This window comes from Salmo salar, chromosome ssa11, assembly GCF_905237065.1.
Source record: "Salmo salar chromosome ssa11, Ssal_v3.1, whole genome shotgun sequence".
NCBI classification, from domain to species: Eukaryota; Metazoa; Chordata; class Actinopteri; order Salmoniformes; family Salmonidae; genus Salmo; species Salmo salar.
The window spans coordinates 23,188,259-23,213,810 of NC_059452.1; the positions used below are offsets into that span (position 1 = coordinate 23,188,259).

The 25,552-nt window shown below is 44.4% G+C and overlaps 1 protein-coding gene across 1 annotated transcript in view; it reads right to left on the reverse strand.

Moving 5' to 3' along the window:
* LOC106562299 (transcription factor Maf) overlaps nucleotides 1–25,552 on the reverse strand; it is a 147,257-nt gene that overhangs the window by 16,095 nt on the left and 105,610 nt on the right. The gene's annotated exons all lie outside the window — the stretch shown is intronic.

Below are 25,552 nucleotides of genomic sequence, written 5' to 3' on the forward strand. Positions count from 1 at the left end.
TCCTTTGATCATTTTAATGGTGACTGTTCAGATCCTCAACCCTCCAGTGTGATCTTTCATTTCCCGTAAGATACTGCCTTTCTAATTGATGTGTGTGTGTGTGTATGTGTGTGTGTGTGTGTGTGTGTGTGTGTGTGTATGTGTGTGTGTGTGTGTGTGTGTGTGTGTGTGTGTGTGTGTGTGTGTGTGTGTGTGTGTGTGTGTGTGTGTGTGTGTGTGTGTGTGTATGTCTGTGTGTCGTCTCTGATTTGTGACAGTTAACCTTTCCACGCCTCAACCGATGAGTGAGTGTGTTCATCACCTAGTTTGCGGTGTGTGTCTACCTCTGTCTGTGTGTGTGTCCATGTGTGTGTGATGTGGTAGCAGAGCCTTAGTTAGCACACACTGCTTCAGTCCTGAACTGATCTCTGACTGTGTCTTTAAGAAGAGGGGCTGTGAGGATCAATAGGCATCAGAATGCTTCAATAATTATATTCATCACACCTTGATACAGGCTGACTACACAGTCTACACTACTCCTGCATGTTACCTCTGATTGGGAGCATAGACAGATGTACTCACTGGCTCAATGACTACAGCGATATCACTACCAGTGAAAAGGTCAAGGTGCCATGTTTTTTGGTTTTGAAGGGATAATGATGGTTAACAATACTTATATTGCCTCAGAAACGAGTATAATAGTGTTGCTTCAAGTTGGGCAAACTCTGCATGTCTTTAGTTTAAATCTCATCTAAAAGGAAATACTCCTTCTGTCTTCCAACTGTGAAAGTTAAAGAACAGGGTTTTGAGTAAGAATGATGCATTATCGCTAAGTAACTTTTCAGGGCTACATTTTAAGCTATGTAGTGAGCGGTGACAAACAAACTACCATTTTAATTTCGATCAGGAGGAGAAACACATGGCTGGAGCCAACGGAGTCAGCTCTCTCATTCTGCCACTGACTGGGACCATCTGGACCCAATAAAGTGTTTCTCTTTGAATCAACAGCTGTCCAAATGACACAGAACCACTATTTTTTTCCTTCTCAATCTTTATTTATTTTTTCCATTCTTTCTTTTTTATGTACTCGTTTTATTGTGGTTGGAGCTTCAAGGTCTGTTTTATTTGGGCAATTAAATTAATTAAAATGTTGACCATGTTCACCTGTTTTTCTTAGTTTTCTCCATCACTTTCTCCCTCCCTTCCTCTCTCCCTATCTCTCTTTCTCACTTTCTCTCTCCCTTCCTCTCTCCCTATCTCTCTTTCTCACTATCTCTCTCCCTTCCTCTCTTTCTCACTTTCTCCCTCCCGTCCTCTCTCCCTATCTCTCTTTCTCCCTCCCTTCCTATCTCTCTTTCTCTCTTTTTCCCTCTCTCTCTGCCTATCTCTCTTTCTCCCTCCCTTCCTCTCTCCCTATCTCTCTTTTTCTCTTTCTCCCTCCCTTCCTCTCTCCCCATCTCTCTTTCTCTCTCTCTCTTTCTCTCTTTCTCCCTCCCTTCCTCTCTCTTTCTCTCTCCCTTCCTCTCTCCCTATCTCTCTTTCTCACTTTCTCTCTCCCTTTCTCTCTCCCTATCTCTCTTTCTCACTTTCTCTCTCCCTTTCTCTCTCCCTATCTCTCTTTCTCCCTCCCTTCCTCTCTCCCTATCTCTCTTTCTCCCTCCCTTCCTCTCTCCCTATCTCTCTTTCTCCCTCCCTTCCTCTCTCCCTATCTCTCTTTCTCCCTCCCTTCCTCTCTCCCTATCTCTCTTTCTCCCTCCCTTCCTCTCTCCCTATCTCTCTTTCTCCCTCCCTTCCTCTCTCCCTATCTCTCTTTCTCTCTCCCTTCCTCTCTCCCTATCTCTCTTTCTCACTCCCTTCCTATCTCTCTTTCTCTCTTTCTCCCTCCCTTCCTCTCTCCCTATCTCTCTTTTTCTCTTTCTCCCTCCCTTCCTCTCTCCCCATCTCTCTTTCTCTCTTTCTCACTCTCTCTTTCTCTCTTTCTCCCTCCCTTCCTCTCTCTTTCTCTCTTTCTCACTTTCTCTCTCCCTTTCTCTCTCCCTATCTCTCTTTCTCCCTCCCTTCCTCTCTCCCTTTCTCCCTCCCTTCCTCTCTCCCTATCTCTCTTTCTCCCTCCCTTCCTCTCTCCCTATCTCTCTTTCTCCCTCCCTTCCTCTCTCCCTATCTCTCTTTCTCCCTCCCTTCCTCTCTCCCTCCCTTCCTCTCTCCCTATCTCTCTTTCTCCCTCCCTCTCTCCCTATCTCTCTTTCTCTCTCCCACTCTGTGAGCCTGGTGATTGAGGGGCTGGACGTCTCAGTCAATCTGTCAGCGCCTGACTGTTTTACAACACACGCACTACACTGATGGACACCATCACTCACCCTGCAATAGCCAGCCACACAGACTTAGAATAAACTGAGAGGGAGAGAGAGAAAGCGAGAGAGAGCGAGAGTAAGATAAATTACATAAGAGAGAGAGTTAAAAAGAGATTACATGAAAAGAGGAGAGATGATGTGAACGAGAGAGCAAGAGAACTGAATAGACACTTGAAAAGAGTACAGGTGACAGAGGGATAGAAAACAGAGAGAGTTATAGTATGTGTTAAAGTTCGTGTTAGTAGGGTCATGATAAGGTTCTGAACTGATTAAACCCCATGGTGGGTTTTTTCCTCTCCTTAATGGAGAAAGAATCACTATGTATGCGTCTAAAATGGTACCCTATTTCCTAGTTGGTGCACTACCTTTGTAATGCACTATATAGGGACTAGGGTGCCTTTTAGGACACAGACTTTGGTTCTCTCCTTTCTGGAGAACAGAGGAAAATGTGTTCCACCCAACTGGCAGATTTGCCTCTTAGCACTTCCTCCATCATTATTTCATCCCTAAATAGCTCTCAAATGTGTCAAGGCCCAGCGATAATCATCTTTTCAAGAACTGTACTTCTAGATGGTGCTCAAAGTTCTACTAAAAACAACTTAATCTAGATGTTATCTGGAAGTGTGTAAAACCCCTAGAGTCTATTGACGCACTGGTGCGTTAATCTAAGTAACATAATAAAAACGTCCCCATCAAAATCTGTCAGGTTAAGCTAGAGATATATCAAACCACCACATCCACCTATTCTATTTGTAGCGTCTGAACAGTTTGGGCTACAAACTAATGTGACCCCACTGTAGAAAGGGTCTTGTCTGGAGGCAACCGGTACTGGTTTAAAGTATGGAGGTAGTTTTGCGCCTACCCAAAAAAAGAGGTTAAATATGTGTCACTTTTATACACACACATATACATATACATATACACACAAAAATAACAGTTCTAATGAGTAGTGAAATATAATGTATGACTTTTCACATTATACACTGCTCAAAAAAATAAAGGGAACACTTAAACAACACAATGTAACTCCAAGTCAATCACACTTCTGTGAAATCAAACTTCCCACTTAGGAAGCAACACTGATTGACAATACATTTCACATGCTGTTGTGCAAATGGAATAGACAACAGTTGGAAATTATAGGCAATTAGCAAGACACCCCCAATAAAGGAGTGGTTCTGCAGGTGGGGACCACAGACCACTTCTCAGTTCCTATGCTTCCTGGCTGATGTTTTGGTCACTTTTGAATGCTGGCGGTGCTTTCACTCTAGTGGTAGCATGAAACGGAGTCTACAACCCACACAAGTGGCTCAGGTAGTGCAGCTCATCCAGGATGGCACATCAATGCGAGCTGTGGCAAGAAGGTTTGCTGTGTCTGTCAGCGTAGTGTCCAGAGCATGGAGGCGCTACCAGGAGACAGGCCAGTACATCAGGAGACGTGGAGGAGGCCATAGGAGGGCAACAACTCAGCAGCAGGACCGCTACCTCCGCCTTTGTGCAAGGAGGAGCAGGAGAAGCACTGCCAGAGCCCTGCAAAATGACCTCCAGCAGGCCACAAATGTGCATGTGTCTGCTCAAACGGTCAGAAACAGACTCCATGAGGGTGGTATGAGGGCCCGACGTCCACAGGTGGGGGTTGTGCTTACAGCCCAACACCGTGCAGGACGTTTGGCATTTGCCAGAGAACACCAAGATTGGCAAATTCGCCACTGGCGCCCTGTGCTCTTCACAGATGAAAGCAGGTTCACACTGAGCACGTGACAGACGTGACAGAGTCTGGAGACGCCGTGGAGAACGTTCTGCTGCCTGCAACATCCTGCAGCATGACCGGTTTGGCGGTGGGTCAGTCATGGTGTGGGGTGGCATTTCTTTGGGGGGCCGCACAGCCCTCCATGTGCTCGCCAGTGGTAGCCTGACTGCCATTAGGTACCGAGATGAGATCCTCAGACCCCTTGTGAAACCATATGCTGGTGCGGTTGGCCCTGGGTTCCTCCTAATGCAAGACAATGCTAGACCTCATGTGGCTGGAGTGTGTCAGCAGTTCCTGCAAGAGGAAGGCATTGATGCTATGGACTGGCCCGCCCGTTCCCCAGACCTGAATCCAATTGAGCACATCTGGGACATCATGTCTTGCTCCATCCACCAACGCCACGTTGCACCACAAACTGTCCAGGAGTTGGCGGATGCTTTAGTCCAGGTCTGGGAGGAGATCCCTCAGGAGACCATCCGCCACCTCATCAGGAGCATGCCCAGGCATTGTAGGGAGGTCATACAGGCACGTGGAGGCCACACACACTACTGAGCCTCATTTTGACTTGTTTTAAGGACATTACATCAAAGTTGGATCAGCCTGTAGTGTGGTTTTCCACTTTAATTTTGAGTGTGACTCCAAATCCAGACCTCCATGGGTTGATAAATTGGGTTTCCATTGATTATTTTTGTGTGATTTTGTTGTCAGCACATTCAACTATCTAAAGAAAAAAGTTTTTAATAAGATTATTTCTTTCATTCAGATCTAGGATGTGTTGTATAAGTGTTCCCTTTATTTTTTTGAGCAGTATATATATATATATATATATATATACTGAACAAAAATATAAATGCAAGATGTAAAGTGTTGGTCCCATGTTTCATGAGCAGAAATGAAAGATCCCTGAAATTTTCCATACAAACAAAAAGCTTATTTCTCTTATTGGTCCACAAAATCCATAATCCATCCACCTGACAGGTGTGACATATCAAGAAGTTGATTTAACAGCATGATCATTACAAAGGTGCACCTTGGGCTGGGGACAATAAAAGGCCACTCTAAAATGTACAGTTTTGCCACACAACACAATGCCACAGATGTCTCAAGTTTTGAGGGAACGTGCAATTGGCATGCTGACTGCAGGAATGTCTACCAGAGCTGTTACCAGAGAATGTTATGTTCATTTCTCTACCATAAATTGCCTCCAACATCATTTTAGAGAATTTGGCAGTACGTCCAACCGGCCTCACAACCACAGACAACATGTAACCACGCTAGCCAAGGACCTCCACATCCTACTTCTTCACCTGCGGGATCATCAGAGACCAGCCACCCAGACCAGACTGCTGACGAAACTGAGGAGGATCTGTAATAAAGCCCTTTTGTGGGGAAAAACACATTTTGATTGGCTGGGCCACCCATGGCTGTGACCCTGCCCAGTCATGTGAAATCCATAGATTAGGACCTAATTAATTGATTTCAATTGACTGATTTCCTTATGTAAAATTGTTGCATGTTGCATTTATACTTTTGTTCAGTACAGTGCATTTAGAAAGTATACAGACCTCTTGACTTTTTCCGAATTTTGTTACATTACAGTCTTAATCTCTAATGGATTACATTTTTGTTTTGTCTCAATCTACACACAATACCCCATAATGATGAAGTGAAAATAGGTTTTTAGAAATCTTTGCAAATTTATAAAAATAAAAACACAGAAATACCTTATTTACATAAGTATTCAGACCCTTTGCTATGAGACTCGAAATTGAGCTCAGGTGCATCCTGTTTCCATTGATCATCCTTGAGATATTTCTACAACTTGGAGTCCACCTGTGGTAAATTCAAATTGACTGGACAGGATTTGGAAAGGCACACATCTGTCTATGTAAGGTCCCACAGTTGACAGTGCATGTCAGAGCTAAAACCAAGCCATGAGGTTGAAGGAATTGTCCGTAGAGCTCCGAGACAGGATTGTGTCGAGGGACACATCTGGGGAAGGGTACCAAAACATTTCTGCAGCATTGAAGGTCCCAAGACATGAGCTTTAGATTATCTCTTGTCTTTTTTGTTATTTATGAATGTGTTATTCAATGAGTTTCTATGGGATTTGGTAGTAAAGGCCAAATTCAATATCTTATCAAATAATTGATTTTTTTTTTTATACCTAAAGGGGTCCTAAAATTCTAAATCAAATAACTAAGTGATCCATGGCATGACCATCTTAAAACAATTCCATATGTCAGCTTATTTCATGTTTTATATTTTCTTTCACACAAAAAAAAATCCCACCTCACAAAATAAATGAATCAAGCCAGCCAGCGGTGCCATGAGAAGAGAAGAGTCTGGTGATGTGTCGTATAGGGCCAGCCAGGACCATCAATGTCTGATGGAGAAGAACAGGAATATAATGTGGAACGTTTCGGACTCTCCAATCTTACCTCAGTGAGATGTGTGTGTGCATGTGCTTGCGTGTGTTTGATACTGGGCCAAGAGCAGCACTTTCTGCCTCTTGTTCTACACTGTCTATTGTTGTAGTCTCCACCGCTCAGTCCAAGGTAAACACTACACTATAAAACATAATGGGGAGAGATACTGGCTGAGGTGTCATGGAGAAAATTCACTATGAGAGTAAACAATGACTCTGGCCCTCAACACAGGCGCTCATAAAACACACTCAAATGCATGTGCATTCACACACATTGACACATGTATGCACGAATGCAGGCACTGTCGCCCTGGGTCCTGTCTAGCCTCTCTCATGATTACTATTATTTCCCCATTTTGTTTCTCTGCTTGTCAATGGCAGAGACAGGAGGCAACATAGTGTGTCTGATTCTTAAACGGAAGCTCTCTTCAAAACACAGAAAACTAAATAAATACAGTATGAGCAATATTGTCTCTCAGGAGAGCCAAGAGAGAGTAGCTAGGAGAAAGGCCTAAAGTGTTCCCCAAAACCCTAACGATGGGCCGCCCAGAGGAGTGAAATGCAAACGAGCCAATCTGTTTGTCTGTTTACCGGGAAGAGGAACAGAAGCTAGCTGCGTACCGCCACCCTGCAATGTCATATGGGAGTCAGTCTCCCACAAACGCATGCCTAATGACTCGATATATTCACCCGCTCTCTCTCTCCCTCCCCCTCATCTATCCCTCTCTCTCCTCTATTTCTCCTTGCTCTCTCTCCTTCTTTCTCTTTCTCCCTTTCCTCGTACATCACTCTCTCTCTGTCTCTCTTCCTCTCTCCTAATGGCCCTGTCCATAGGCATTCCAGCTCTCAGACTCCCTGCTCTCTGTTCTCCTCTACAGGCAGGCAGCCTGACACCTCGCCCTCCCCTTCCCAAAGAAAGTGTGCCGCTCTAGGCCTGGACTCCTGCCACACTCCCCTGGTAGTCCCAGCTCAGCCTGGATCTCTAGTGGAGGATGTGAAGGCATGCCGTGTGTATTGTAAGTGTCAGACCTGGATGAAATTCAGCACTGATTTCAAGTACTACAATTCAAATTCTATATTGTGACATGTCTTTCAAATCAATACTCTTCAAATTTAGTTGAACAGTTAGACTTACTAGCGATGTATTTTCAAAATGATTAATGGTGGAAAAAAATCTGTTCAAACGTAATAGAACATTTGACAAACCGAATGTACTTGAATCACTCATGCAAGCCCTCACCAAACACTATTACACAGGTCACATGCAAGTCAATCTTGGCAGGGATCTGTGGCACAGTAATCCCCAGTGATTTGGTCACAATGGGGTTGAACCGTCTGCTGACCGCGTGGCTGATGTTTGTCAGTGAGACCTTAGTGAATGTGTTCATGCAGGCCATCGATGGAAGGTCTCTCTCTAAAGCCTGAATTCTAAGTCCATCCTGACCGGCGATGACATGTTGGAGACTGCTGGAGACTGTCCCTGCTCTCTCTCTCTTTCTCAATTTTTTTCCCTTGATACTTTATTCCTCTCTCTCTTTTGTCTCTTCGCTCCCTCACCCATCACTCTCTCCCTTCTTCCTCCCCCTCCTTTCCTTCTTCCCTCTATCATGTCACAGAGCTGTGTGGCGTGCAAGCTGTCACATTATTTCCCAACAGACATTGCGCTAATATCAATGGGTGACACGGTCTACCTCCCCCTCTCTCTCCCTCTCACTCTCTCCCTCTTTCTCTTTCCCTCTCTCTCCGCAGTCAACATCAAATATCGGCGGGCCTTTTTGATCACTTAAAAGGCTGGTATTAGGAGAGGAGCTGTCGCTTAAACAAAAGCAAACAGACAAAGTGTTTCATCTGTCATGTTCGTCAGTGGGCCATATGTACATTCTAACAGCTGTGCTATCAGAGAGGAGGTAAACGACTGAAGTATCCACTCCATATCACACATTATGGCCGTCCAGAAAACAACAGAGCTCAAATAACACTCAGTGCAGTCAACGAAGGCAGCAGAAGCACAAGGATTCACTGTTAATGCTTGGTTACTGCTGTTTCATGTTTAAAGCTTGCTGCAATTGTGAGCGTAGCTTATCTTGTGGGCCACATTTAGGCGTGTGTGTTTGAGTGTGTTGTGTATGTGTTTCTGTGAGAAATGTGTTATAAAGGCATATTCTGAAATATACAGTACCACTCAAAAGTGTGGACACACCTACTCTTTCAAGGGTTTTTCTTTATTTTTACTATTTTCTACAGTGTAGAATAATATTGAAGACATCAAAACTATGAAATAAGATACACGGCTCAAAAAAATAAAGGGAACACTTAAACAACACATCCTAGATCTGAATGAAAGAAATAATCTTATTAAATACTTTTTTCTTTACATAGTTGAATGTGCGGACAACAAAATCACACAAAAATAATCAATGAAAATCCAATTTATCAACCCATGGAGGTCTGGATTTGGAGTCACACTCAAAATGAAAGTGGAAAACCACACTACAGGCTGATCCAATGTTGATGTAATGTCCTTAAAACAAGTCAAAATGAGGCTCAGTAGTGTGTGTGGCCTCCACGTGCCTGTATGACCGCCCTACCACGCCTGGGCATGCTCCTGATGAGATGGCGGATGGTCTCCTGAGGGATCTCCTCCCAGACCTGGACTAAAGCATCCGCCAACTCTTGGACAGTCTGTGGTGCAACGTGGCGTTGGTGGACGGAGCGAGACATGATGTCCCAGATGTCTTCAATTGAATTCAGGTCTGGGGAACGGGCGGGCCAGTCCATAGCATCAATGCCTTCCTCTTGCAGGAACTGCTGACACACTCCAGCCACATGAGGTCTAACATTGTCTTGCATTAGGAGGAACCCAGGTCACCTTTATTTAACCAGGTAGGCAAGTTGAGAACAAGTTCTCATTTACAATTGCGACCTGGCCAAGATAAAGCAAAGCAGTTCGACAACATACAAAAACACAGAGTTACACATGGAGTAAAACAACATACAATCAATGATGCAGTAGAATAAAAAAAAATAATAAAAAAATAAGACTATATACAATGTGAGCAAATGATGTGAGATAAGGGAGGTAAAGGCAAAAAAATGCCATGGTGGCAAAGTAAATAAAGTATAGCAAGAAAAACACTGGAATGGTAGATTTGTAGTTTGAAGAAAGTTCAAAGATAAAATATAAATAATATGGTGCAAAGGAGCAAAATAAATAAAATAAATAAATACAGTAGGGGAAGAGGTAGTAGTTTGGGCTAAATTATAGATGGGCTATGTACAGGTGCAGTGATCTGTGAGCTGCTCTGACAGCTGGTGCTTAAAGCTAGTGAGGGAGATAAGTGTTTCCAGTTTCAGAGATTTTTGTAGTTCGTTCCAGTCATTGGCAGCAGAGAACTGGAAGGAGAGACGACCAAAGGAGGAGTTGGCTTTAGGGGTGACCAGAGAGATATACCTGCTGGAGCGCGTGCTACAGGTGGGTGCTGCTATGGTGACCAGTGAGCGGAGATAAGGGGGGACTCTACCTAGCAGAGTCTTGTAGATGACCTGGAGCCAATGTGTTTGGCGACGATTATGAAGCGAAGGCCAGCCAACGAGAGCGTACAGGTCGCAGTGGTGGGTAGTATATGGGGCTTTGGTGACAAAACGGATGGCACTGTGATAGACTGCATCCAGCTTGTTGAGTAGGGTATTGGAAGCTATTTTGTAAATGACATCGCCGAAGTCGAGGATTGGTAGGATGGTCAGTTTTACGAGGGTATGTTTGGCAGCATGAGTGAAGGATGCTTTGTTGCGAAATAGGAAGCCAATTCGAGATTTCACTTTGGATTGGAGATGATTGATGTGAGTCTGGAAGGAGAGTTTACAGTCTAACCAGACACCTAGGTATTTGTAGTTGTCCACAAATTCTAAGTTAGAACCGTCCAGAGAAGTGATGCACATGGAGGGCTGTGCGGCCCCCCAAAGAAATGCCACCCCACACCATGACTGACCCACCGCCAAACCGGTCATGCTGGAGGATGTTGCAGGCAGCAGAACGTTCTCCACGGCGTCTCCAGACTCTGTCACGTCTGTCACGTGCTCAGTGTGAACCTGCTTTCATCTGTGAAGAGCACAGGGCGCCAGTGGCGAATTTGCCAATCTTGGTGTTCTCTGGCAAATGCCAAACGTCCTGCACGGTGTTGGGCTGTAAGCACAACCCCCACCTGTGGACGTCGGGCCCTCATACCACCCTCATGGAGTCTGTTTCTGACCGTTTGAGCAGACACATACACATTTGTGGCCTGCTGGAGGTCATTTTGCTGGGCTCTGGCAGTGCTCCTCCTGCTCCTCCTTGCACAAAGGCGGAGGTAGCGGTCCTGCTGCTGGGTTGTTGCCCTCCTACGGCCTCCTCCACGTCTCCTGATGTACTGGCCTGTCTCCTGGTAGCGCCTCCATGCTCTGGACACTACGCTGACAGACACAGCAAACCTTCTTGCCACAGCTCGCATTGATGTGCCATCCTGGATGAGCTGCACTACCTGAGCCACTTGTGTGGGTTGTAGACTCCGTCTCATGCTACCACTAGAGTGAAAGCACCGCCAGCATTCAAAAGTGACCAAAACATCAGCCAGGAAGCATAGGAACTGAGAAGTGGTCTGTGGTCTCCACCTGCAGAACCACTCCTTTATTGGGGGTGTCTTGCTTATTGCCTATAATTTCCACCTGTTGTCTATTCCATTTGCACAACAGCATGTGAAATGTATTGTCAATCAGTGTTGCTTCCTAAGTGGACAGTTTGATTTCACAGAAGTGCGATTGACTTGGAGTTACATTGTGTTGTTTAAGTGTTCCCTTTATTTTTTGGAGCAGTATATATGGAATCATGTTGTAACCAAAAATGATATTTGAGATTCTTCAAAGCAGCTGATGACAGCTTTGCACACTCTTGGCATAAATATTTTGATTTGTTTAACACTTTTTTGGTTACTACATGATTCCATACGTGTTATTTTATAGTTTTGATGTCTTCACTATTATTCTACATTGTAGAAAATAGTATTATAAAGAAAAACCCTTGAATGAGTAGGTGTCCAAACTTTTGACTGGTACTGTACATGAATAATTTTCTACTTCCCTATGGCCACAGTGATCAGCTCCTCATCTAAAACCATTTCCTCTCAACATGAACAGCAGCGAGCCGATCTGTGATCTATAGCTGGTTTATATTCACTGAGGCTGGGCCCGCGTCCATGCCTTGCAATTCTAATTGAATGCACGCCTTGTAATTCTAATTGAATGCACTGAGGACTTTGGCACGGGCAGGGTCATTCCAGTACCCACCGCCTGGCCAAGCGAGCGTCCGCTCAGCATATTGTTTCCATGGCACCTGTCCCCTCAGATGAATAACTCCAAGGTCCACCCTGGCAAGGCATGCAGGGATACCCAGAAATTACAATACTAATTCAACACCATGGGATTTATACAGCAGACACCCTGAAATTTACGAGAGAGAGAGGGGGAGAGAGGGAAGGGGAGGGAGGGAGGGAGGGAGGGAGATGGAGGGAGAGAAGGGGAGAAAGAGAGAGAGTAATAACAGTAGAAGTGATTAGCTCAGTGGGAGAAACGGTGCGTTTGTAGTCCTGCGATTATTATTGTGTTCCTCATCTCATAATGAGTTTGAACAATGCAGTTAATGGCATTATTGGCGCGCCACCAGGACTCTGGACATGTACAGTATACAAGCCTGATAGCACTTTTTCACCAATGAATCACTCCAACGCACATGGCAATATTCAAATCTATGTTATTAAAAATGTTGGAACAACAGTATCAGATTTATGCTCTGTTATTTTACTATGGATTGATCATCACAAACACCAATCGCAGACGTATCTGATTGGGGGGGTGGAGCGGAGTTGGTTCAATCCATTTTATGGGACGTCTGAGTGTCGGCTGAATGGACAGCTGCATGATGTGTGCGTGTGTGTTCGTGCGTGTTATGTCTTCATTACAATACATCAACATATAAATTATTGTCTGATACTGTATCCTGAGAGGAAAACATCTTAAGACATACCTTTTATATTATTTCCTCCTCATTCTCTACAGATGTTATTATCTGAAAGGTGTCAGATACTGTAAGCAATCATTATAAAATATTACTTTAGTAACAGCCATAGACATAGTTTTATGGACAAGTCTCCCTCCAAGAGCCCATGCTACTTAGGGGAATTAGAAAGACACACATTTTATTTAAAGTAAGATTGAAAAGGCAATTCTATGCATTGGAAGAGCAGAAAAGAATCATTCAAAAGGCCTTTGAAGGAAGCCACAGTGGGCAGATACTGATGGGAAAGAGACGCTCTATCCTGGCTGGTGTAATTTAAGACATTTGAAGAGTAGTTTCTTTCTTTACAGGTATCCTGGTGTCTCCTATCTAAATTAAAGGATGTGTCTCTTTCTTTACAGGTATCCTGGTGTCTCCTATCTAAATTAAAGGATGTGTCTCTTTCTTTACAGGTATCCTGGTATCTCCTACCTAAATGAACAGAGTTGTCTCTCTCTTAATGCAGGTATCCTGGTGTCTCCTATCTAATTTAAGAGATGTGTCTCTTCTTTACACAGGTATCCTGGTGTCTCCTATCTAAATGAAGAGAGTTGTCTATCTCTTTATGCAGGTAGCCTGGTGTCTCCTACCTAAGTGAAGAGAGTTGTCTATCTCTTTATGCAGGTAGCCTGGTGTCTCCTACCTAAGTGAAAAGATGTGTCTCTTCTTTATGCAGGTAGCCTGGTGTCTCCTACCTAAGTGAAGAGATGTGAATCTTCTTTATGCAGGTAGCCTGGTGTCTCCTACCTAAATGAAGAGAGCTGTCTATCTCTTTATACAGGTAGCCTGGTGTTTCCTACCTAAATTAAAAAATGTGTCTCTTTCTTTACAGGTATCCTGGTGTCTCCTATCTAAATGAAGAGATGTGTCTCTTCTTTAAGCAGGTAGCCTGGTGTCTCCTACCTAAATGAAGAGGTGTGTCTCTTCTTAATGCAGGTAGCCTGGTGTAACATCTCTGTACAGGTAGCCTGGTGTAACATCTCTGTACAGGCAGCCTGGTGTAACATATCTGTACAGGTAGCCTGGTGTAACATCTCTGTACAGGTAGCCTGGTGTAACATCTCTGTACAGGTATTCTGGTGTTACATCTCTCTCTCTCTCTCACTCACTCTCTCTCTCTCTCTCTCTCTCTCTCACTCTCACTCTTACTCTCACTCTCCTCGATAGCAGGTGCTGTGCTAAGAAAGCTGTTACAGCCGTCCCTGAGTGGTTGTGTCAGCACTGCTGCCGGGGTTGAGTTCTCCAACCTGCTCAATTTCAGAAAATAAAAGTGAAAAAAAGGAGAAATAAAGCAACTCTCTGCTCCGGTCTCCAAATGACACCCGCTGGGAACTATCGCATGCTACATTTCTGCGGGTGGTTCTCCCTGCGTTCTGTCTCAGGCCCCTGGACTCCCATTTACAGACAGAGCCATACTGGTCCTTTCTGCATGGAGGGGCCTGACCAGCTGTGTTCAGCAGAAAAAAACAACAACAAAATAAATAAATAAACTCATCAACAAACACATAAGAAACAGATCATTTTGTCGCTTTAGCAAATGCTCGGATAAGGCACTTTTTGTGTGCCATCTGCAGAAAAATATACGCAAAGTCGTAGTGCCGGACTTTGATTGTGGTGGGGCATGAGTTGTGGAAAAGTCACCTCACTGCCGCAAATACACCCCCATAGGACTTACATTCACAGAAGTTTGATGGTACTGTACTGAACGTTTGACTTGTAGAGCTGTTTTCTTTTACCCTGTGCCTGCATGCACTGATACGGTCTCCAGTCTGGAACACAAATGAAGATGATCTGTCGTTATGATCTCTCGTCTTGAACACAAATGTGACACTTAAGACTCAAGGGTTTTCCAGCGATAGCTATGCAAATGAATCTGCTTTGAGAGCAGAGGCAGCACCGTGCGCATCGTCTAGAGCTCACAATAATCACAGGGGGCTTGGGTGCAAACAAGAGACGCTAAGCATCTCAAACCTCTGCAAGTGACGCAAACACACACACACATATATGCAAACAAAACGTAATAAATCTCTTAAACCAGTTATCACACTCTAGCACACACACACACACACACACACACACACACACACACACACACACACACACACACACACACACACACACACACACACACACACACACACACACACACACAGTCAAACTCAGGTGATTGCTCAATGCCTGCTTTTTTCTTACCTTCTAAACTTCTCTATTTGATATCCTTCCTTTCTTCCTTCCTTTTTTCTGAAGGAACCAAAGGACATACTTCTAGTCTCTACATGCCAATGTTGAAACCCTCTCTCCCTCTATGAATGAACTTCAGTTTTGTATTTTATTTCATTCATGTTTTATTGACTTGCATTTCAATGTGTTTTGTAGATTTTTAAAGGATCACAATTATAAATGCATACTGTAGAGAGACACATTCTTCTTAAATCTATTTTCTTCTTTCCTGTTACATTGACTAGAGAGTCACCCAAGCTGTCAAGTACAGAACAGTCCAGGTCTTTGAAATGACCTGACAAGGACAGGAACTTGGATTTGGCCTCTCAGCATAATCCATTAAACCTTTTTTAGGAGACCGATATGTTAGCATATAGGTAATCTAAATTTAGCATATGCCCCATTATGGGCCGTTTTGTTTTACGTGCACAAAAATGATGAATTCCAAAGGTGACCTGATGGGTTTCCTTTCAGCAGATTGATCGGCCCATGTGAGGGTGTCACAAAACGGAAGGCGGACACAGTACACCCTCAGTAAACCCTCAGTACACCCTCAGTACACCCTGAGTACACCCTCAGTACCACCTCAGTAGACCCTCAGTACACCCTCAGTACACCCTCAGTACCACCTCAGTAGACCCTCAGTAGACCCTCAGTAGACCCTCAGTACTCCCTCAGTACTCCCTCAGTACACCCTCAGCGGCCAACATAAGACATACTGTAGGCTATCTAACGCTTTCACGCACAGAACCATCTTCAGAGTATTTAGACTAAAGTCAGAATGATCGACTGTTCTGAACACAAAAATAATCATATGCGTTGTCTGTTCTTGTCTCTTTTAATATATTCCAAAAACTAGGAATTCTTCTTCTTTATTTTAGAACTAATTACAGTTTAGAAAGGCACAACATTTAGTGAAAACAGAATGGCTGAAATCTAAAAAGAAATTTGAGAAACCAACAGAGGGAGTGAATTTCCAGTGTGTTTCAGAGCAGAGCAGTTGGTGAACAAAAACGTTGTGCATCTTTTGTGTGTGTTTGGGGAAAAAACAGGATTGTGAGATTCTTCTTCTCTAGAACAAGTAAATAACCTCTGCAATTTATCACAAGTACAAGAAGGAAATGTCAAGGGCACAGGAGTCTCTTCTCTTTAGGTCACACACAAACGTGCACACACATACACACACGCAAATAAACACACAAACACATGTACACAAACAGTGTATGGTGCTGTGACTGCCACACATGCACAAAATACAAGTTGGAGCATTCACAAATCACAGGGAGCTGGAAGAGGGGCCCAGGTGGGACTAATTGAAATGAACTTTACTTGGGAGGGAAATACCTAATTAAGGTGAATTTTCTGGGTGTGTTTGCCTTGCAACATCATGGGGCCTAACTTTGAGCTCATCTTTACTTGGGGAAACCTGGTTACAGTACGTAGATCACAGACACAACTAAATATCAACCAGCAGAAGGAATAAGGTCGTTGTTTCTCCTCAGTGAGAATGTGTTGTTGGGTGCTTGTTTCAAGTTACCTGGTTGAGACACTCAGTGAGTTGAGACGAAGCTATTCATTATCTACCTGGTTTACTGTGTGTGTGTTTGTGTGTATATCTGTACCTCAGTGTTTTATTTAGCCATTCCTATCATTTGTATCAGTCAAATAGTGTGTCTACTACTAGTGTTTGTGTTTATATGCCATTTAGCAACTCTGTCTGTCTGTGAGTGTGGGGTTTGTTAGTTGGGGACACTCCACAATCCCAAAAGCACTTGCAGTTCCACAGACAGTAAGTGGGTAATTCCTCAGTGACTGTTTAGAGTGTCTCCAGCAGCGCTAAGTGTTCTCCTGTCTGTGCCTGATCAGAAAACAGGCCTACTTTAGTCAGTTTGTTTAAGGTCCTCCGAGAATGCTCTCCTGTCCTTCCCTCTCTCTCTTTTTCATGCTCTCTCCCTGTACTTCTCCCTCTCTCACATACACACATACACGCACACACCCAGGCATGCATGCACACAGATACAAATGTGCTCTCCTCCCTGTTAGGCTGCAGACAATACAGTGAGAGCATGATTCATTGATAGAAGCAGAGAGGACTACAGTGCCACTAATGATTAGGCAGCGGACTAGACTAGTGTTCTACACTCAAGACTATATTTCAGTTTGAAATAGGCTACATATTATTGAAACAACATGTCTGCCTCAATTAGATTAACCCCAGTCTACTGAGATAATATCATTCAACAATCCTCTTTATATTGTGTCAGACTGACACAAAATATAGTAATTATGTTCATATTTGAATGTGATGATTTTTTTTCTCCAAAAGTGGGCTAATGGTCGAATCAGTGCTCAAATATTTCTCTCACTAGTGTTGAATGCTTGAATATTTTACTCTTGTCACTTGCACTCACAGACCTCACCTTATACAAGCCACAAACAGGCTCTGGCACATGCCCAAAATACTTCACAAACGCATTCAAAATAACCCAGTGTCCTATTGGTTTGTCTTGTATGCATGTGCGCGTACAAACATAATGCTTGTGTGGTATGTGCAAGGAAGATGTGTGGGGACGGGAGGGAGTTACCCTTTCACACAAACTCACAAACACACATAATACATGGGTGCATTAACTCACACACACACATACATTATGAATCACAAGTTGTCCACATCACAGCCTAATTTATTCAATCACGACCATAATGAGCATATGTTCTAGGGCTGTGTGTAATGAATGTCACAAGGATGCGTCTGTATTCCTCACCTCTCCAACTCAGGCACTAATTATAATACACCCATCAGAATGCTGCGTCTGTGTGAAGACACCGGGCGAAGGGGGAACGGTGTGTGTGTGTGTGTGTGTGTGTGTGTGTAGTGTGTAGGCCGAGGATGATCTACAAGCAGGGCAAGCTATACCCTCTCCTCCCTCCCTCTCCCTCCCCAGCCCGCCATGGAGGGGTAATATTTACACAGCGCCCTCTTTACGATCCTGACGGTGACCGCTCACTAACGACACAAACTGTGCAAAAGAACTGACTGACAGACACACACACGCACAAACACACACCCACACATATTTAGGGGTGACATAGAGACTAATACTTCCAATCCTAACAACACTTGACCGTGACTTTACAGCCTCATCATGTACTAGACATATGCTATTAAAATCTCAGGCTATTTTACATGATGAGATTAACAACAGATGACCACTGAAGGTCACTGTAGGTACAGTTGAAGTCGGAAGTTTACATACACTTTAGCCAAATACATTTAAACTCAGTTTTTCACAATTCCTGACATTTAATCCGAGTAAAAATGCCCTGTCTTAGGTCAGTCAGGATCACCACTTTATTTTAAGAATGTGAAATGTCAGAATTATAGTAGAGAGAATGATTTATTTCAGCTTTTATTTCTTTCATCACATTCCTAGTGGGTCGGAAGTTTACATGCACTCAATTAGTATTTGGTAGCATTGCCTTTATAATTGTTTAACTTAGGTCAAACGTTTTGGGTAGCCTTCCACAAGCTTCCCTCAATAAGTTGGGTGAATTTTGGCCCATTCCTCCTGACAGAGCTGGTGTATCTGAGTCAGGTTTGTCAGCCTCCTTGTTCGCACATGCTTTTTCAGTTCTGCCCACAAATTTTCTATAGGATTGAGGTCAGGGCTTTGTGATGGCCACTCCAATACCTTGACTTTGTTGTCCTTAAGCCATTTTGCCACAACTTTGGAAGTATGCTTGGGGTCATTGTTTATTTGGAAGAACCATTTGCGACCAAGCTTTAACTTTCTGACTGATGTCTTGAGATGTTGCTTCAATATATCCACATAATTTTCCTCCCTCATGATGCCATCTATTTTGTGAAGTGCACCAGCCCCTCCTGCAGCAAAGCAACCCCACAACATGATGCTGCCACCCCCGTGCTTCACGGTTCAGATGGTGTTCTTCGGCTTGCAAGCCTCCCCTTTTTCCTCCAAACATAACGATGGTAATTACGGCCAAACAGTTCCATTTTTGTTTCATCAGACCAGAGGACATTTCTCCAAAAAGTATGATCTTTGTCCCCATGTGCAGTTGCAAACCGTAGTCTGGCTTTTTTATGGCGGTTTTGGAGCAGTGGCTTCTTCCTTGCTGAGCGGCCTTTCAGGTTATGTCGATATAGGACTCGTTTTACTGTGGATATAGATACGTTTGTACCTGTTTCCTCCAGCATCTTCACAAGGTCCTTTGCTGTTGTTCTGGGATTGATTTGCACTTTTCGCACCAAAGTACGTTCATCTCTAGGAGACAGAATGCCTCTCCTTCCTGAGCAGTACGATGGCTGCGTGGTGTTTATACTTGCGTAATATTGTTTGTACAGATGAACGTGGTACATTCAGGCATTTGGAAATTGCTCCCAAGGATCAACCAGACTTGTGGAGGTCTACAATTTTTTTCTGAGGTCTTGGCTGATTTCTTTTGATTTTCCCATGATGTCAAGCAAAGAGGCACAGGGTTTGAAGGTAGGCCTTGAAATACATCCACAGGTACACCTCCGATTGACTCAAATTATGTCATTTAGCCTATCAGAAGCTTCTAAAGCCATGACATCATTTTCTGGAACTTTCCAAGCTGTTTAGAGGCAGTCAACTTAGTGTATGTAAACTTCTGACCCACTGGAATTGTAAGTGTGTGAACAGTGAATTATAAGTGAAATAATCTGTCTGTAAACAATTGTTGGAAAAATTACTTGTGTCATGCACAAAGTAGATGTCCTAACCGACTTGCCAATACTATAGTTTGTTAACAAGAAATTTGTGGAGTAGTTGTAAAACGAGTTTTAATGACTCCAACCTGAGTGTAGGTAAACTTCCGACTTCGACTGTATAAACTACTAATCCGCCATGTTAGGAGGAGAAACAAGATGGCGTAGCAGTCAGACTTTGTCTTTGTCCTCTCGTGTCCCTTGTATATATCTTTTTATATCTTTTTCTACGCATATCTTCTTAAAATATTTTCCTAAACCTCAACTTCTAAATACTCTCCTGCAACCTGCCTCACCCAATGTGGCGTGGATCTGTTTTTTTCTAAAGTATTTCTATTTATTTCGGATCTGGAATCCCTCAACTGAAGCTAGCCAGCTAACTAGCTACCAGCAATCAGTCAGCAAATCACTGCTAGTGGTCATCAGCTAACCTTTAGCTTGGAAAGCTCTCGCCAGTTCGTACAACGTGACTCAAACCAGAGCATAACCCCAGATTCATACCGCAAACCCTGAACCTTTTCATCTGGATCTTCGCAACTAGCTAACCGCAATCCTGGGTGACTACTCCTGGATAGCGTTTCCATCCCGGAGCAAGCACCAATTAGCCTGAAGCTAGCCCTGCTAGGGCTCCTGGGCTACCACCGAAGCCCACTCCTGGGCTACAATATCCGGACCCCTTCTACTGCCGGTACGGGGCACGGAACCCCGCCGATCCTCTACGACTGGAATACCGACATAATCTTCCCGAGGATTCCAACAAGCCCCTCAGGTGCAACGTCCGCTGAAGGCCCATTCTGCTAACCGCAGCCTGCTAGCTATCTAGAGCTACTTGGAACCCTACTAATCCGTCTATCGACGTCACTGCACGAGGAGGCAAAAAAAGACTTACCTCCATCGCAAAGTCCCCCAAAGGCCCTTCTGCTAACTTGCTAGCCCCGGTCTGCTAACTGCTAGCTTGCTAGCCCCGGTCTGCTAACTGCTAGCTTGCTAGCCCTGGTCTTCTAACTGCTTGCTTGTTAACCCCGGTCTGCTAACTGCTTGCTTGCTAATCCCGGTCTGCTAACTACTAGCTTGCTAGCCCCGGTCTGCTAACTGCTAGCTTGCTAGCCCTGGTCTGCTAACTGCTAGCTTGTTAGCCCCGGCCTACTAACTGCTAGCTTGTCTGAATCGCTTTGTCCCCAGCCAGCCCAACCACTCACTGGACCCATACGATCACTTGGCTATGCATGCCTCTCTCTAATATCAATATGCCTCGTGCATTACTGTCCTGGTTAGTGATTACTGTCTTATTTCACTGTAGAGCCTCTAGCCCTGCTCAATATGCCTTAACCAGCCATGTTGTTCCACCTCCTACATATGCGATGACATCACCTGGTTTAAACGTCTCTAGAAACGATATCTCTCTCATCATTACTCAATGCCTAGGTTTACCTCCAATGTACTCACATCCTACCTTACCTAAGTCTGTACACTATGCCTTGAGTCTATGCTATCGTGCCCAGAAACCTGCTCCTTTTACTCTCTGATCTGAACGTGCTAGACGGCCAGTTCCTAAAGCCTTTAGCCGTACCCTTATCCTACTTCTCCTCTGTTCCTCTGGTGATGTAGAGGTTAATCCAGGTCCTGCAGTGCCTAGCTCCACTCCCACTCCTCAGGTGCTCTCATTTGTTGACTTCTGTAACCGTAAAAGCCTTGGTTTCATGCATGTTAACATTAGAAGCCTACTGCCTAAGTTTGTTTTACTCACTGCTTTAGCACACTCTGCCAACCCGGATGTCTTAGCCGTGCCTGAATACTGGCTTAGGAAAACCACCAAAAACCCTGAAATCTACATCCCTAACTATAACATTTTCCGCCAAGATAGAACAGCCAAAGGGGGCAGTGTTGCAATCTACTGCAAAGATAGCCTGCAGAGTTCTGTCTTACTATCCAGGTCTGTACCCAAACAATTCAAGTTTCTACTTCTAAAAATTCACCTTTCCAGAAACAAGTCTCTCACCGTCGCCGCTTGCTATAGACCACCCCTCTGCCCCCAGCTGTGCCCTCGACACCATATGTGAATTGATTGCCCCATCTATATTCTGAGCTCGTGCTACTAGGTGACCTAAACTGGGACATGCTTAACACCCCGGCCATCCTACAATCTAAGCTTGATGCCCTCAATCTCAAACTATCAATGAACCTACCAGGTACAACCCCAAATCCGTAAACACGGGCACCCTCATAGATATCATCCTAACTAACTCGCCCTCCAAATACACCTCTGCTGTTTTCAATCAAGATCTCAGCGATCACTGCCTCATTGCCTGCATCCGTAATGGGTCTGCGATCAAACGACCACCCCTCATCACTGTCAAACGCTCCCTAAAACACTTCTGCGAGCAGGCCTTTCTAATCGACCTGGCCGGGGTATTCTGGAATGACATTGACCTCATCCCGTCAGTAGAGGATGCCTGGTTATTCTTTAAAAGTGCCTGCCTCACCATCTTAAGCGTACTACATTACAAAAATGTAGAACTAGGAATAGATTTAGTCCTTGGTTCACTCCAGACCTGTCTGACTTGACCAGCTCAAAAACATCCTGTGGTGTTCTGCATTAGCATCGAATAGCCCCCGTGGTATGCAACTTTTCAGGGAAGTTAGGAACAAATATACACAGGCAGTTAGGAAAGCTAAGGCTAGCTTTTTCAAACAGAAATTTGCATCCTGTAGTACAAACTCAAAAAAGTTCTGGGACACTGTAAAGTCCATGGAGAATAAGAGCACCTCCTCCCAGCTGCCCACTGCTCTGAGGCTAGGAAACACTGTTACCACGGATAAATCCACTATAATTGAGAATTTCAATAAACATTTCTCTATGGGTGGCCATGCTTTCCACCTGGCTACCCCTACCCCGGTCAACTGCCCGGCACCCTCCACCGCAACCCGCCCAAGCCCCCACCATTTCTCCTTCACCCAAATCCAGATAGCTGATGTTGTGAAAGAGCTGCAAAATCTCGACCACTACAAATCAGCCGGGCTAGACAATCTGGACCCTCAACCCCTATTACTAGCCTGTTCAACCTCTCTTTCGTATCATCTGAGATTCCCAAAGATTGGAAAGCTGCCGCGGTCAAAGGGGGTGATACTCTAGACCCAAACTGCTACAGACCTATATCTATTCTACCCTGTCTTTCTAAGGGCTTCGAAAGCCAAGTTAACAAACAGATTACCGACCATTTCGAATCCCACCGTACCTTCTCCGCTATGCAATCTGGTTTCAGAGCTGGTCATGGGTGCACCTCAGCCACGCTCAAGGTCCTAAACGAGATCATAACCGCCATCGATAAGAGACATTACTGTGCAGCCGTATTCATCGACCTGGCCAAGGCTTTCGACTCTGTCAATCACCACATTCTTATTGGCAGACTCAACAGCCTTGGTTTCTCAAATGATTGCCTCGCCTTGTTTACCAACTACTTCTCTGATAGAGTTCAGTGTGTCAAATCGGAGGGCCTGTTGTCCGAACCTCTGGCAGTCTCTATGGGGGTGCCACAGGGTTCAATTCTCGGGCCGACTCTCTTCTCTGTATACATCAATGATGTTGCTCTTGCTGCTGGTGATTCTCTGATCCACCTCTACGCAGACGACACCATTCTGTATACTTCTGGCCCCTCTTTGGACACTGTGTTAACTAACCTCCAGACGAGCTTCAATGCCATACAACTCTCCTTCCGTGGCCTTCAACTGCTCTTAAATGCAAGTAAAACTAAATGCATGCTATTCAATTGATCACTGCCCGCACCTGCCCGCCCGTCGAGCATCACTACTCTATACGGCTCTCACTTAGAATACGTGGACAACTACAAATACCTAGGTGTCTGGTTAGACTGTAAACTCTCCTTCCAGACTCACATTAAGCATCTCCAATCCAAAATTAAATCTAGAATCGGCTTCCTATATCGCAACAAAGCATCCTTCACTCATGCTGCCAAACATACCCTCGTAAAACTGACCATCCTACCGATCCTCGACTTCGGCGTTGTCATCTATAAATTAGCCTCCAACACTCTACTCAACAAATTGGATGCAGTCTATCACAGTGCCATCCGTTTTGTCACCAAAGCCCCATACACTACCCACCACTGCGACCTGTACGCTCTCGTTGGTTGGCCCTCGCTTCATATTTGTCGCCAAACCCACTGGCTACAGGTTATCTACAAGTCTCTGCTAGGTAAAGCCCCACCTTATTTCAGCTCACTGGTCACCATAGCAGCACCCACTCGTAGCACACGCTCCAGCAGGTATATCTCACTGGTCACCCCCAAATCCAATTCCTCCTTTGGTCGCCTTTCCTTCCAGTTCTCTGCTGCTAATGACTGGAACGAACTGCAAAAATCACTGAAGCTGGAGACTCATATCTCCCTCACTAGCTTTAAGCACCAGCTGTCAGAGCAGCTCACAGATCACTGCACCTGTACATAGCCCATCTGTACACAGCCCATTTATCTACCTCATCCCCATACTGTATTTATTTATTTATCTTGCTCCTTTGCACCCCAGTATCTCTACTTGCACATTCATCTTCTGCACATCTACCATTCCAGTGTTTAATTGCTATATTGTAATTACTTCGCCACCATGGCCTATTTATTGCCTTAACTCCCTTATCTTACCTAATTTGCACTCACTGTATATATACTTTTTGTTTTCTTTTTTTCTACTGTATTACTGACTGTATGTTTTGTTTATTCCATGTGTAACTCTGTGTTGTTGTATGTGTCGAATTGCTATGCTTTATCTTGGCCAGGTCGCAGTTGCAAATGAGAACTTGTTCTCAACTAGCCTACCTGGTTAAATAAAGGTGAAATAATAAGAAAAATGTTTACCTTGGCAACTAGAATAATGGACCTTATTCTGAACTTACCAAGACCTACACCAGTTGATAGGAATAACAGATCTGACATGCCTGTCCATGAACTAAGCCATATTGCCTGCCTCACAATACAGTATCCTTATGTTTTCCAATGTCAAGAGAAACATACTTGGCCAGTAAAATGTCTACCTTTTTAATAATGAGCCTCAGAATCCACTACAATTACATTGAAACACCTGAGAAAAAACTATAAACCTCACCTACACCATCTAGCCATGCTGTCTGTCTGTGTTCTCCATTGAGTGGTCTGCTCTCTTCTGCTCTGTTCTGCTCGCCCCAGTAAAGGTGAAGTTTCCTCATGGGAGCTGACAAGTGTGAAATTGCAATAGGAAGGAGTGCTTCAAACCCTGCCATTTACCCCGCTCATTAACATACCCTAAACCCCCAGTCTGCCTGGTTGATAAGCCAGTCCCTGCCTCTAAACATGAGCTCACCAAGGTAATAACATACATATTATGCATGACAGTGTTTGCCTAAGAAACCTCTCTCAAACACACACATCCATTCTTTGGATTCAATGGTGTTAGTTTGCCCAGTGGTGTAGTATTGAGTAAAGGGCCAGGAACAGAGGTATTGGATTGAGTTGGATAGTAGAGAGTGAGCTGCATGGCTTAAAGGACATCTATAGCACCAGGCTCTGGTCTAAGACACAGATCTATGTCTCTCTGAGGAGAACTGGGCCTCTCAGTTTTACTGCCAAAGGTACGGGGTGAAAGGGGCCATGGGTCATGACCTTCCTCTTTGAAGTCGCTGCTTTTTTCTTTTCCTCTGTTTCTTTTTCTTTTCCTCTTCAGTCTCTCTTTCTTTCCCCTCCCTCTCTTCCTACATATTCCCTTCTACCGCCTATCTCTCTCTTCATCTCTCCTGGTCAACTCTCTCTTTTTTGCCATCCCCCTCTTTCTCTATTTAATTTAATCCCCGATCCCCCTCCCTCCCCACCTCTCTTTTTCATTTCCTCTCTTTCTCTATACCCCCACCCCCATCGCATCCTCCCTCCTACTGTAGTTTAGGTGAATTGTTCGCTGGGCTGAAGGTTAGCCAGTCTTCGGGCCACTCCTTTGGTCATAGAGCTGAGAG